This window comes from Argiope bruennichi, chromosome 1 (genome assembly GCF_947563725.1).
Source record: "Argiope bruennichi chromosome 1, qqArgBrue1.1, whole genome shotgun sequence".
Lineage (NCBI taxonomy): Eukaryota > Metazoa > Arthropoda > Arachnida > Araneae > Araneidae > Argiope > Argiope bruennichi.
The window spans coordinates 76198148-76211040 of record NC_079151.1 but is presented as its reverse complement, the minus strand read 5'-3'; the positions used below and the strand labels follow the sequence as shown (position 1 = coordinate 76211040).

The 12893-nt window shown below is 27.8% G+C and overlaps 1 protein-coding gene across 5 annotated transcripts in view; it reads right to left on the bottom strand.

The window, feature by feature from the left end:
• The window catches only part of LOC129976938 (uncharacterized), an 88373-nt gene that overhangs the window by 60030 nt on the left and 15450 nt on the right, over nt 1-12893 (bottom strand). Inside the window, exon 1 of one of the 5 annotated variants that reach the window (XM_056090521.1) lies at nt 9869-9982. The exons of 3 other annotated variants lie outside the window; for them this stretch is intronic. The gene's annotated coding sequence lies outside the window, so the exon portion shown is untranslated. Of the gene's footprint in view, nt 1-3608; nt 3695-9868; nt 9983-12893 lie in introns of those variants that run through there. One more of the 5 variants, XM_056090527.1, reaches the window with a different exon arrangement.

Genomic DNA, 12893 nt, shown 5'->3' with positions numbered 1-12893 from the left:
CCTACGTTTGAGACAATTTTTTAAAAGGCTATTTTTTAAGCTTTGTGTTTTCTAGTTAAAAAAGAATATAAAAAGAATAAACATCTATAAAAAATTTCTGTGACTGTCCCAGTTTTTTAATTGATAAATTTTATGTAAATTTTAGCAAAAGTTAAACAAAACGGTTAACACTTTGCAAAAAATTCTAATTCAGCAATTAAAATTTTCTCTACGCATAGCATACATAAAATAATTATCTTCAAAATGAACTAAAATCTAAGAGATTAATTAAAATGCAAAAATATAATGAAGGTTAATTATGTTGCAATGCAGACATTATTCTTAAATTTCCAGTAATAAAAGGCTATAAGTAAAAAGGTATTTACTGTACATCAAAACTTTTAGTTTATTTCATAGATAATAGTGTAAAAATTATTATCTGAAAATTTCATTAAAAAATATTAATTAATAATGGAGATGTAAACCATTCACCTCATAACTTCTATCGAAAAAATTATTTTGAGAAAATGAGGTTAAAGTTTACAGTTTACAATCAATGTAAAAAAGTATTTCCTCTTCATAAAACAGTCTAAAATTCTTCACATTTATACGTTAAACGTCCTGCATTTTTTCTTTTGCTGAGCTCTCATAAATATAATAATAAAAATTAAACCTCCTGCTCTAATAAAATAAAGTACAAAGTTCATATAGCATAGCATATGAACTAATAAAACATTATTGAATAAAATACAAAAGCAACTTCTTTAAAATGAATAATACACTACTATTAGAGTTTCACAATATACCCTTTTTTTAATGAAACAAAGTTTGATAATTATATTTTATTTACTCACTTTATGAAATATAAAAAATTCTTAAAAACGATTTTAAGCATTGTTTGACGAAACTTGGATTTACAAACGAACAGCTTAAAGTTACTTACAAGAAAGTAAGCATCTTAATTTTATTTTTCAACTGCTCCAAAATCTTTAATAAAAATAAAAAGAACATAAATTAAATCTCAAAACTTATCAAAAATTTCTGATTATGTCAAACAATATACCTCGAAAATAGTATTTATCTATTATTGATATGTTATTAAATATAGAAATAAATCTAAGATTGCGAATTTTCATTTATTATTGCTTCATTGCTAATGACGGTAGACATAAAAAAGCATTCATTATTCTTAGAGTAAGTTTAACGTATTAACGACAGAAATGAAAATTTAAATAATGTATGTATTAAAATTTCGTATTTGTATATATTGACACAGTGCCTAAATAATTTTTCTCGTATATTTGCAATTATTTAGAATCTATTTGTATAAAATTTTATATCTAGTGTTTTCTTATTATGTAGAATCTGTTAAGAAACGAAAAATTAAAGATTACAATTGAAAATGCGAAGATTATAAATTTGTAGATGGATCCTTGTTCCAATTCACTTCGTACATTTTTAAAGAAGATGTTATTCTGAATTGAATAAAAACTTTTAAAATTTAAATAAAATATTTTTTTAAAATTTTGGTAACGTAAAAACTTTAAGAAAAACTTAAGAAAATTTAGCATAATTTTTAACAAAGGATGAAATGCATGAAAAAAAAAATTACACAATTATATTGTTCTATTAATTTCATATTTTAAAATGGTCTTTTTCCTATTTTAAATTTTATTATTTTTATGTAATATTATTTTTGGAAGTTATCGGTGGAAAAACTAATATACCTTTTAATTTTCAATTAATTGAAATTTTAATTGTAATCTCCCAACAAAATCTGCACACTTTATCCCTCGTTCTCAACTGCACATTCCTACATTTCAAATTATGTTTGGTTGTTTTGGAGCGTAAAAATCTGACCAGTTGAGTGCCAATACACTTGCACGCGTATACGCACGCACGCTCACATGTAAATATTCCCTGCCCCTCTTTATTTAAATATAAACTGTTAAATCACCTAATCAAATTCTTGTGTAAGTAATTTTTAAACTTTATGTAAACGCTTAGTACCGTTTTAAATGGCATATCTATTTTCAACGTTAAAAAACCCTTTTTAATAAAATATAATAAAAGTGACACAAAGTTAATAAACCGAAAAATTAAGCATATGCTAGTCCGTATGAAAAAATGTTTTATGCCTTATCATTATTATACTAATTTCGAATTCAGAAATGTCATTAGCATACATTCAAAGATTAAGCCGGCTAAAAGTTTCCGACATCTTTTAATGCTTTGTTGACGATGATTGACTTTCTTAGGATATATTCTAATAATTTGCAATTCAAAAGAATTTTAACAGTAATCTTTTATTACATATAGGATTTTAGGAGATTTGATGCCGTTTCACGGAGTTATACGAATTAATTTCTTTACTCTGTGTTTCTACAAATATCTTGTTTTTTTTTTCTTTTCTTTTTTTTACATTATGAGATTATGACAAGAACCGAATACAAATAATTTATCTATATATCAGCCAAATAAATTCATTATAAAGAGATCTCTAAATAATAATAAAAGGACATTAAATTTGAATGATTTAGCTTCCGAATAGCGGATTAAACAAAAACATTGTAATAATGCTTTGAAATATGATATAATAATCATTAGCAATCATGCGAAATTTATTTCAACTTATTTTTCTACTAATTTCAGGTGGCCACAACTAGTTCGTATGTTTGCCATTTCGTAGACGGACAGATATAATTACAAATATGTGTTTTTCAGTTTTAGGGAAATCTAAAACGTGAAGAGTCACCAAAATAAGCTCGATGGCAAATAGTGTGATGATTAGAATATTTTCTTTTTGCGCACTTAGTATATGAGAAATTAAAAATAATAAAGAATATTTTAACCCCATATTTGTTTTGGAAGCAACAAAAGAAGAAAATTTGTTTCCAACTGTAAATATATCTTTAGACATCTATCTATAGAAGGAAATTGATACATTTTCCATACAAAAAGCAGATAAATTTATCATTGGTTTCAAACGTTCTTTCGAATGTAAGTATTACATATATATTAAAAAGATTCTTTTTAATTACTCTCGCATTACCACTCCCAGAGTTTAGTCAAAATCTGAATCATTCCTTCATATGATGGAAAATTTATAGAACGAAATCAGCTACTTGCGATTTCTAAAAAAGGCATTTCGTGTCATTCTTTTGTTTTTCTTATTTTAATTCAAAATAATACTGTTGACGATATGAAAATATTATTTATATATTTCGTACAAAAACTGAAAATATTTTATAATTTTATATTAAAATGTTTTATTTTTATTCACGTGAGCTTTGACATGCCATTTAGTGCTAAAATTAAATATGTTTTTACTTTGTCGCCTATGACATTTATACCAGTCAACCGAGTATAGCCTATTTTATATCCAATAACTGTAATTTCTATTATATTATAAAGATATCAAAATATATTTTCAATTTCTAAAGCATAAAAAAGATTTTACCGAAGATTATGATAATTTATTCGATAGTTTCTTATTTGTTTTCATTAATAAAAGACATGAATATATTTTCATCACAAGTCACGTCGTACATAATAATAAAAGGAAAAAAGATCTAATCCAATATACGTAGACATATCCGAAAAAGAGAAAAAAATTATTCCTATCTCACCTTTCTGTTCGTTTATTATCCTCCGTGTCTCATTAATGAGTGCTCCAAATTTCCTTCTACACGTCAATAGAAGCACTGATGACTCCACTGATAAGTTCCGTGCATCGGGTACTAAAAGATTCTAGTAATAACAGCCGGCAAATTTCGTAAGGTTAATGGCAGTCAAGAAATATATTTCGAAATTCAGCTATTGTTCGCAGATTTGAGTAAACAATAGCAAACCGCCGAATGCTGTTTTTCGTCATATTCCATTATTAGTTTATGGGCAAGTAAAGATGATTTTATAAAAAGATGGGAGACGCAGCTTTTTTTTAAAAAATAAAATATTGTTTACGTTATTTTTTTTTTCTCTTTCAAAAAGGCAGGACATCAAATGATTCTCTCTTTTCTTTTTTTTTTTTCTTTTGGCGAATTCTTTTCTCTTTATCCGAGGATGTGCTTCCTTTTGACAACGGCTTTCGTAATACCGACCATTTCTCACAGTCACATGTAAATTAGCAGTAAACAATAGAAATGTGAGACCATACAGCTTTCTGTCGTTATTGTTGGAATATATAGACAGACACGAATTAAAGCTAAAAACAAACTCTCAGCTGAAGCAAAATACAATTTACAGGCAGATTTGTTCAATTTATAAAAAGGAATGTTTACTCAAATGGATGATCAAATGTTTGAATTTGTTAATCACGTTTATCACGAGTTAAAAATTTATAGGAAGACTCATAAAAGACAAAAAAAAAAAAAAAGCGGCTGCTATTTTATTCTCTTGTGCAGTTTACAGAGTTTACGCTCGAAAATTTGTCTCCTTCAACTCAAAGGTTATTTACAATGACAACGGCAGGAATGGAAGGATATTACAGTCAAACCTCACTTGACGAGCACCTGATATAAGAAGTGATTAGCATAACGAGTAAAACAAAATGTGAAAAAGTGACTCAATTAACGAGCGATGTTTCGCAGAATGAGGAGTGAGAATACAGCATAGCGTCACATGCTAAATTGGTTTGTATTAATCTGCATTGAGCGCTTGTTAAGGTATGCCTTTATTCTACATAGAAAAAATTTTGCCTGATAGTGTTATGGAATGTTCTCCGAGAGGTTTTAGCGTCTGCAGAATCTTAATCGACAAGATTTTGATTCTGTGCTAGAGGAATATATCAACAACATCGATGAGCTGATGGAAGAACATCTATTTCATTTACATCTTCTTTCCTTTGAGTGAATGAGGTTTTTGAAGGACGATTTCTCAGAATATTTCTAATAATATTTTGAATAAGCGCAATTGTAAAAATTTCAGTGAACCAATTTTAAATATTCGTAAAGCAATTTCTTTACATATGACTGTTGCCATTCGACAATAAGTAATAATAGTGATTTTGCGCGTACGTTAGCATTTTATATATAGATAGATAATCTTTATTATGCTATTAATGTAATCATCGAAAATGATTATTAATAATAAGATTTATTTAGTCATGTCCAGCAATTTTTTATGAAATAAATCTCAAAAAGACAAAAGAAATTACAATTTTAAATTATAATTGCATAATAATGATAAAGTATTCTGATTTTTTTAGCTATATCTATAAAGTGGCGGTATTAATTGGTGGCGAAAATTGACGAAATCGATTCAGTTCCTGAAGTTTAAGGTTCTATCAAAATTTTAATTTGTCATCTCTCCCGAAATGTGAAGAAACGGGGGTAATCCACGAATGATGACGGATCTTGCATCATGAGCATTCATATGAAACAAAAAATTTCGAAATCATTATAATGATTGTGTCTGAAAAGAATGCACAGTATTGATATTCGATTTTCTCGAAAATGGAAAATGATATAGGGCGGCTGATTATTGATTTTGTATCAAGGACCATGATTTTTCAAATAAAATAAAACTTTTTGAAGCCCATGTAATTGTGGGCGCGGAGCTCTACAGCAGGTTTTCTCGCTAGAGAAAACACAGTGAAGTAGGGTTTTTAAAAAAAATTTCTCTCGAAAAATAGATGGTGGAGGAAGAAACAATTGATGATAGAGCAAAAATGGGCAAAATCCGACCAATATTCGAGATTGGGTGACTGGTTCGTTGGCTTACCTTAACATGTTACATATTACACTTCTAATTAAGTCCATTTCTGTTTTCAAGTTATGAAAAATTTCGTCACTAATTCATTGCACTCTGTACAATTTTGAAGCTTGTTTATCTCGGGTATAACTTGGCGCCTCCAAACAGTCATGGATTAAAACATCATCAGAAAATATTAATTTAATGGTATATCCTTTTTCAATGATTCAAAGGCCATCAAAAGACAAATATAATAAATAGCTTTTTTTTAACTTTTCATAAAGACAAATTATCTTCCAAAATGTCTTTACAGGATTGATCAGTACAGCGGTTACAAATTTTCAGGAGAGATAGAATACACCTAGATGATGGGAAATCATAGCAATGCATGATCTGAAACGCTTTCCTGGCACAATAGTGAAGACACAAAACAAAAAAAAAGGAAGGACACGAACAGAATAAGAAAACATGTTTATTATTCGTAGTGCAGCAAAAAACTAAAGAACATAAATAGACAACGATCTTCATCCACGGAGGTGTTCGAAATTACGAACCCGGGAGGTGATGCAGGCCTCACATTTCCAGCGCACTGAAGATATAACGTTGGCGAAAATACCGGACATGCCCACCAGCAACTACCATGATGCGTGCAACAAGATCCTCAGCACTGTTAACAGGTGTTTAGTAAACCCAGAAATAATCAAGGCAAGTGAGGTCTGGCGATCGAGAAGGCCAATGCACTGGATCACACCGCCAGAACCACTGTTGGCTATACATTGCATTCAGGTTGAATACACGCGCCAAAGACTGCCCAGGATTATTTTTTTTGCTGTAATAATAATAACAAAATAGTTCTCATCTTGTTCATGCCCTTCCTATCTTGTATTTTGTATCGTCACTACCGCGTCAGGAAAGCGACCATGAATTTCCCATCGTCTAGATGTATTCCATCTCTCCTGAAAGTTTGTGATTGCACCCGGTATATTAGTATTATACATGTGCGCGTGCATAGTATAATTTTTGCAGAAGCTACAGCAGAAAAGACTCCCTTGGAATTTATTTTACCGGGAGAGCATAATTCATAGAAACAATGAGAAAAATACTCGTCTATTTATATCACGACACAAGCTCAAAATAAGAGAAAATTTTCTCTTTAGTGATTCTACTAAAGGATTCTGATAGGCACTTCTTTGCCATATGTCGCTTTAGGAAAATGAATCTCAGATATATTTGAAAGGATTGCGTATGTGTTAGGGAAATTTTATCCTACCTTGTGTGAGAAATCTAGAATCAACTTTTTTTTTTAGAACGCGTGTTAGAAATAAATAAGAAATATAGGATTTAGATCAGAAAATAAGAAAAAGTTTTAGAATAAAATAATATAACTAATTTACTATAGAAATTAGGATTTAATATCATTACATTATATATAATTGCGCATGAAATGATTTCAAACGTCTGAAGGCTTTTTTTCTAGAATACTTTTCTATGTGGAAACATTTCACTTCTGCGAAATACGCAGAAAATAACAGAAAAGACCAGATGCTTTTTTTTTAAATTTTAGGCTGTGAATCAAATTTGTTTAAACTCAGTGAACTGAATGAAATCAAGCTCACTTTTCGGAATTTATTTATTTTTACTGTTCCCGGGTTTACCTCATAAATCTGAAAATTGCCAGGATAACGATCTGGCGATTTTTTGATTACTCCAAGACCGTCGACGCCGAGATACCAATCGTTAAGCTGGCAACGTTTTGTATTTTTCCGACAATTTATCGCTAGGCCGTAAAAATAAACAATTTTCCACTTTTTAATTATAGTTTTAATAGAATTTTTAAAAAAATTATTGAAATATATATTTAATAATAAACTCCAAGTATTTAGAAAAATATTTTATCTCTGAACATTGAGACATGTCATAATAAACAATAGCATAGAAAATAATAGAAGAACAAGTATAAAATTATTCAAATTATTCAGCACAAAAAACTGTTTAACACGGACATCCGTAATGAATTCATTTTCAGAAAGAAGGCTATTTTAATTCAAACGTTGAAACGGATGCAAATGTTGAAATATATGTACAAATCATTAAGAATTTTATTTACTTACTCTAATTCAAAATAACTTTGAAGTGTGGTGGCGAAATTTTCATTGAATAAAAAAGCACTTTCAAATATATTCTTTATTAATAACTACATAAAACATAATCTTTATTAATAACAGAATCAGATTTGGATCGATATCATCAATATTTTTCATTTGACTTTGTTTTTTTGTTTAAAAGATCACTTAATGATAATTTTTATTATACAAAGCAAAATAAATAAATTAAAGAGCAACAAAAAAATTCAATTTCAAATCGACTCAAATCAACACAATTTCTCAACAAATAAAGAAACTAAAAAATAAAAATTTCGAAAATAATAAAATTTTCATGACAAATACGTTCATGTTAAAAATAGTGATAGTAGTCTCTCCACAAAGTTTTCGCATACTTCCTTTTAAAGGTGTTATTTTCCTTTCTGCAGCAAAAAAAATTTGCAACCAGATTTAGACTAATACTACGGGTGTTAAGATTTTTATTTTCACAGTCCCATATGTGACATTTTGTGTTTTGTAGTGTAAATGAAAAAAAAAAATCCAATATGCATTTGGGATGTCTTTTTTGAAGACCAATTTAAACCAAACTGACATTTTAGTAACAAGATTACGCATCAAATTTTATTTACCTAAGTCATTGCATTTTCGAACTGTGGAGCTTATATTCATGCAAATATATGTATACATATCGGCCTTTGCTGGATTTGGATCAAAATTGGATGCATATTCTTAAATATTAAAACTTTTTAATAAATTTTATCCATTTAGTTCCTTACTTTTTGTAGTTACTGCGTTTTCCTGTGCTTGGACAACAAGGCATATTTACTGAGAACGATTCCGTTCAAAGTTTGATAAAAATCTGTAAATTTTGATTTAAAGATCACATACCAAATTTCCTCCACCCAGCTCAATGCATTTTAGTCAAAATCTTGTTCAGTGACACCCATTAATAATTCCAAAAATATGTTTTTGTTTTTTTTACCTCAGAGAGGCTTGAAACATGAAGATCATTCAAAATCTCGAGTTGAGATTTTCGAAAATTACAATACCTTTTTTATATACCTCGGTTATATAAATAAAAGTTTAAGATTTTTAAACTTCACACGATAAAAATATAAACATCTGAATAGAAAACAGAATTTCTTTAATTTTACTCGTAATACTATAAAACGATCGTAATATGATAAAAAAAAATTAATATGCTTACTACTAGAATTCAAAAAAAAGTTAAAAAAAATATTTAAATTTTCTTAATTTTTATTAAGCAAAAGGGCAACAAAACAAAATCAAGAAACATGAGACTGCTAGAAATAATTTCATTACTTTTAGATTTTAAATCATATTCATGTTTTTTAGAATTTTTTAGATAAATTATATCATTAATTATTCATCATGGCTAAATTAATCATTATGGTTTTCTTTTATTCATTCTAGCATAAATTTTTTACAGCATTCTTTTCAACATCTAGCGTCTTTATGATTTTGATTTATCATTTTATTTTTAGTTAAAAAAAAAGGTTATTTGCTACTTTTTATTAAATTGGGAAAAAATGCATTTTTAAAAAAACTTACTTTCTATTTTTATTTTTTTTATTTTACAGATTCATTTCAGAAATATTAGGAAATAACAAAATATTTTTAAAATTTATTAAGAAGTAGGGTTTTAATAATTAAATTAAAATTTAATTATCATTTATTAAGTTTTAATCTTTATTCATCATTAAACTTTAACTACATTAAAGATTAATTTAAAGTTAAATTAATCGATTAAAATAACTAAATCCCGCAATTGTTCATTTGCGTGAACCATGTGCACAAATTTCAAAAATCTAAGACATCGGGAAGCGAAAGAGAAATAACAAAATCCCATCTTTTAAAAATTGAAACAAGTCAAATTAAATAAAAAGAATAAAAATTCTTATTCCTATGTTGTTGTTTTGAATTGATATTTCAATTGTTTCAAGTTCTTAATAACAATTTAATTTCTATTAAATTTGTATTTTTATTGTATAATTATTATAAATTTGAACGAAAGCAAGACAAAATACAAATCTTTTACTTTATAAAATCTAATAATCATTAACATTCGTATTTACCTCTCTTCAGAGAAATTCCAAAATTTCACATTTTATGAAGCAACAAGCCCTAGAGCGTGATATTTACACAAAACTCATTGTTTCCCATGCCATCCTGAGCCTAGAACTGCTGCCCAAAGAAAGAACTTCAGAGAACTCACTTTTCAACAAAAATCTCAGGTTGCGCAACTTTTCTTTTACCTCTGTTTCGATGAGTGTGCGCGGGGGGGGGAACAGAATGACAGGGGAGAATAGATTAGCAAAAAAGTAAGTAAACAAACCTCAGGGTTCCAGGATCATTTGCTCGCAATTAGCCAAATTACATGGCTTCGCATAAATCACTTGCATATCCAAGACTGTTTTTGAAGAATTTAATTTTCTACGGATGATGGACTTTCATTTGGCATTGGAGAATGTGTGAAAATTTAGCATAATCATAATATGCAATAAATAATGCAGTCTTTTTGTTTGTTTGTTTGTTTTTCCACAGTCGTGACCAAGAACCGAAACATCTCAACATGTCGTGGGAGCTTTCTGAAAGTCTTTTTTTTTTTTTTAATCCTTTTTTCGTGGTCTGAATTGCTAAGCTGTAATATATATATATTCTCTTTGTTCCATAAAAAAAAGGTTTTAAACATCTGAAATAAGTTTTAGAACAAATAATCTTATTTCTAAGAATTTGCACAGCGTTTGAACTACAGACATTTCATTAAATAAAATATTTTTTTTTAATTTTCTAAATACATCTAATTTTAGGTTTTAATTCTAAATACATCTTTAAGTCTTTTTAATTTTATGCCAGATAAACATTATTGTTATTATTATTTTGCCTTTTCTCATTTAATTTCAAATTTAATGCATAATATTTTTTTCAAGCTTCAAACTTAAGATTATAACTCCATACTTAACTATTCTTATTTTTAACTAATATAAGCAATAGTAATTTTTTTAATTCTAATACGAAGGAACTGAAATGGTGGATTCATTTGGCATATGTTATCTAATAATAATAAAGAAACTAGGAAATATGTATTTCCTGCAAGTCTTTGGGTTAAGCTCTTGGAAAAATGAAACTTATAATTCTAAGTAGTTCCTTTTCAATGCTTTTTATGTAACTGTAATACCTTGACCCTTAGCACCTGAAATTTCGGCAATTACGAAAGGCAGTTATTACGTCATTCTCTCACATTGGCCGAGTAAAAACAGTTTTCAGTACCAAGAATATTTTGTTTTGTTGGAGAACATTTATTTCCCATGAATATTGAGAGCTTTCTGTTAAGGGGAAACAAGTTGGTTATTAATAGCTATAATTTTAATTAATAATTATTATTATATTTAACAATTATTGTAATTAGCTATAATTTTTTTCCTCTGCCTTTACTATTAAAAAAGTATTCAAAATTTACGGAATAATAAAAATGAAGAAAAGATTTATTCTTTATTAAAAATAAAATGTGTGTTGTTTTTTATTCATCAAAAATAAACAGCATCGCATTGCAAGCTTTCATTAATCTTTTTCTGAACCTGTAATAAATAAATAAAACGATTGTTATTTAGTTTCATTTACTAGGGAATAATTTACATTTTATATGAACAGCAAAAATTTGGAATTTATTATTAAACATGTATGTAACTACATAAAGATAAAAATGTTCCATGTTTTGAAATGGTAATTAAAAAATTATGATAATTTTATTAAGTTAAAAGTAGAACAGTTTAAATCCAAAATTACCAAACAATTAATTCTGAAAACATTATTAGATACAGAATAAAAAAATATCAAAAATCCAAATGATATTATCAAAAATAAACATTCACTTTGATTCATTTTTTTTTTAAATTTTAAGTTTGAAATTTTTTCCACAATAACCTAAAGTATATACCAATAATGAATCCTTCAATGCTATAAGAACTTCCTTGTCACATTTATAATCATATGCTTTCTTCCTTCATTATTAATGCTTTTAACCTATATTTAAAATAGGAAAACGTAAGAACCAATTGCAACAACTGGTCTCATTTCGACAATTTTGTTTCATTTGAAAGATCATTTCTCTTGAAATGTCATTAATGATCATCTGCTCCCTCCACCTGCCATTTCTGAGGCAGACTTTTTCGGCAACAGAATTCTCCAGCCTCAAACACTGTACCGATTTTGTTAATTTTTATTTCATTTGAAAGTTCATGGCCTTTAGATTTATCATCAATATTCGTCTGTCTCTTATTTCCATCATTTTTGAGACACATAAAAATAGAAATTTTAACACAATGCCCAACCTTAAAAGTTGGACTGATTTCGCCAGTTTATTTCTTGATTTTACGTGCGTAATTCAGTATTCAGAATGTTCTATATTTAATGCGCAAGTATAATTTAAAATAGTATTGGGATGCTAAGATGTAAATCAAGGTATGGATATAATTCCACATACGATATTAATATTATTTATTTCATATTTAGTTACTGAAGCTGGCTAGTATATATAAAGATTGTTATTTTTACCTTTAGAATTTAACCTATTTAATAAATTGCGAATATTTGTTTTCAGAAAAGGTGCTTTGTTATTAAGGAGCATTTCAGCTAATAATAATCCTGTGGACTCTTCACACAATTAAAATTACGAAACTACAATTAATAAATTAATTATTAAACAAGCAACATTTTATTAGATAAAGTAATTGCTGGAATTTTGTGAAAATAAGTTTTTTTTAATACTATTTTTAAACAGTCGGAAATATTTAACAATTTCTAGTTGAAAAACTGTTTCAATTGCTCTTTCATTTGATTTCCCATTAACAATGTCAATCAAAATAAATATTAATAGATTTAAAACTTCGATATTCACTTTGAAACACCTTATACTATTTGAATACAAACATTTAGAAGCGAGGGAGTGCATCACCTAATTAAAAAGGGAAGCAAACGATCATTTATCATTGTGGCATTATTTGTTCGTTTCAGCATATAATAAATTTTTCAGTAATCTGCCGTGGATTTTTCTTGGACAGGAACCTTTATTTTCTTTTTCTAGGCGACAGGGAACACCTT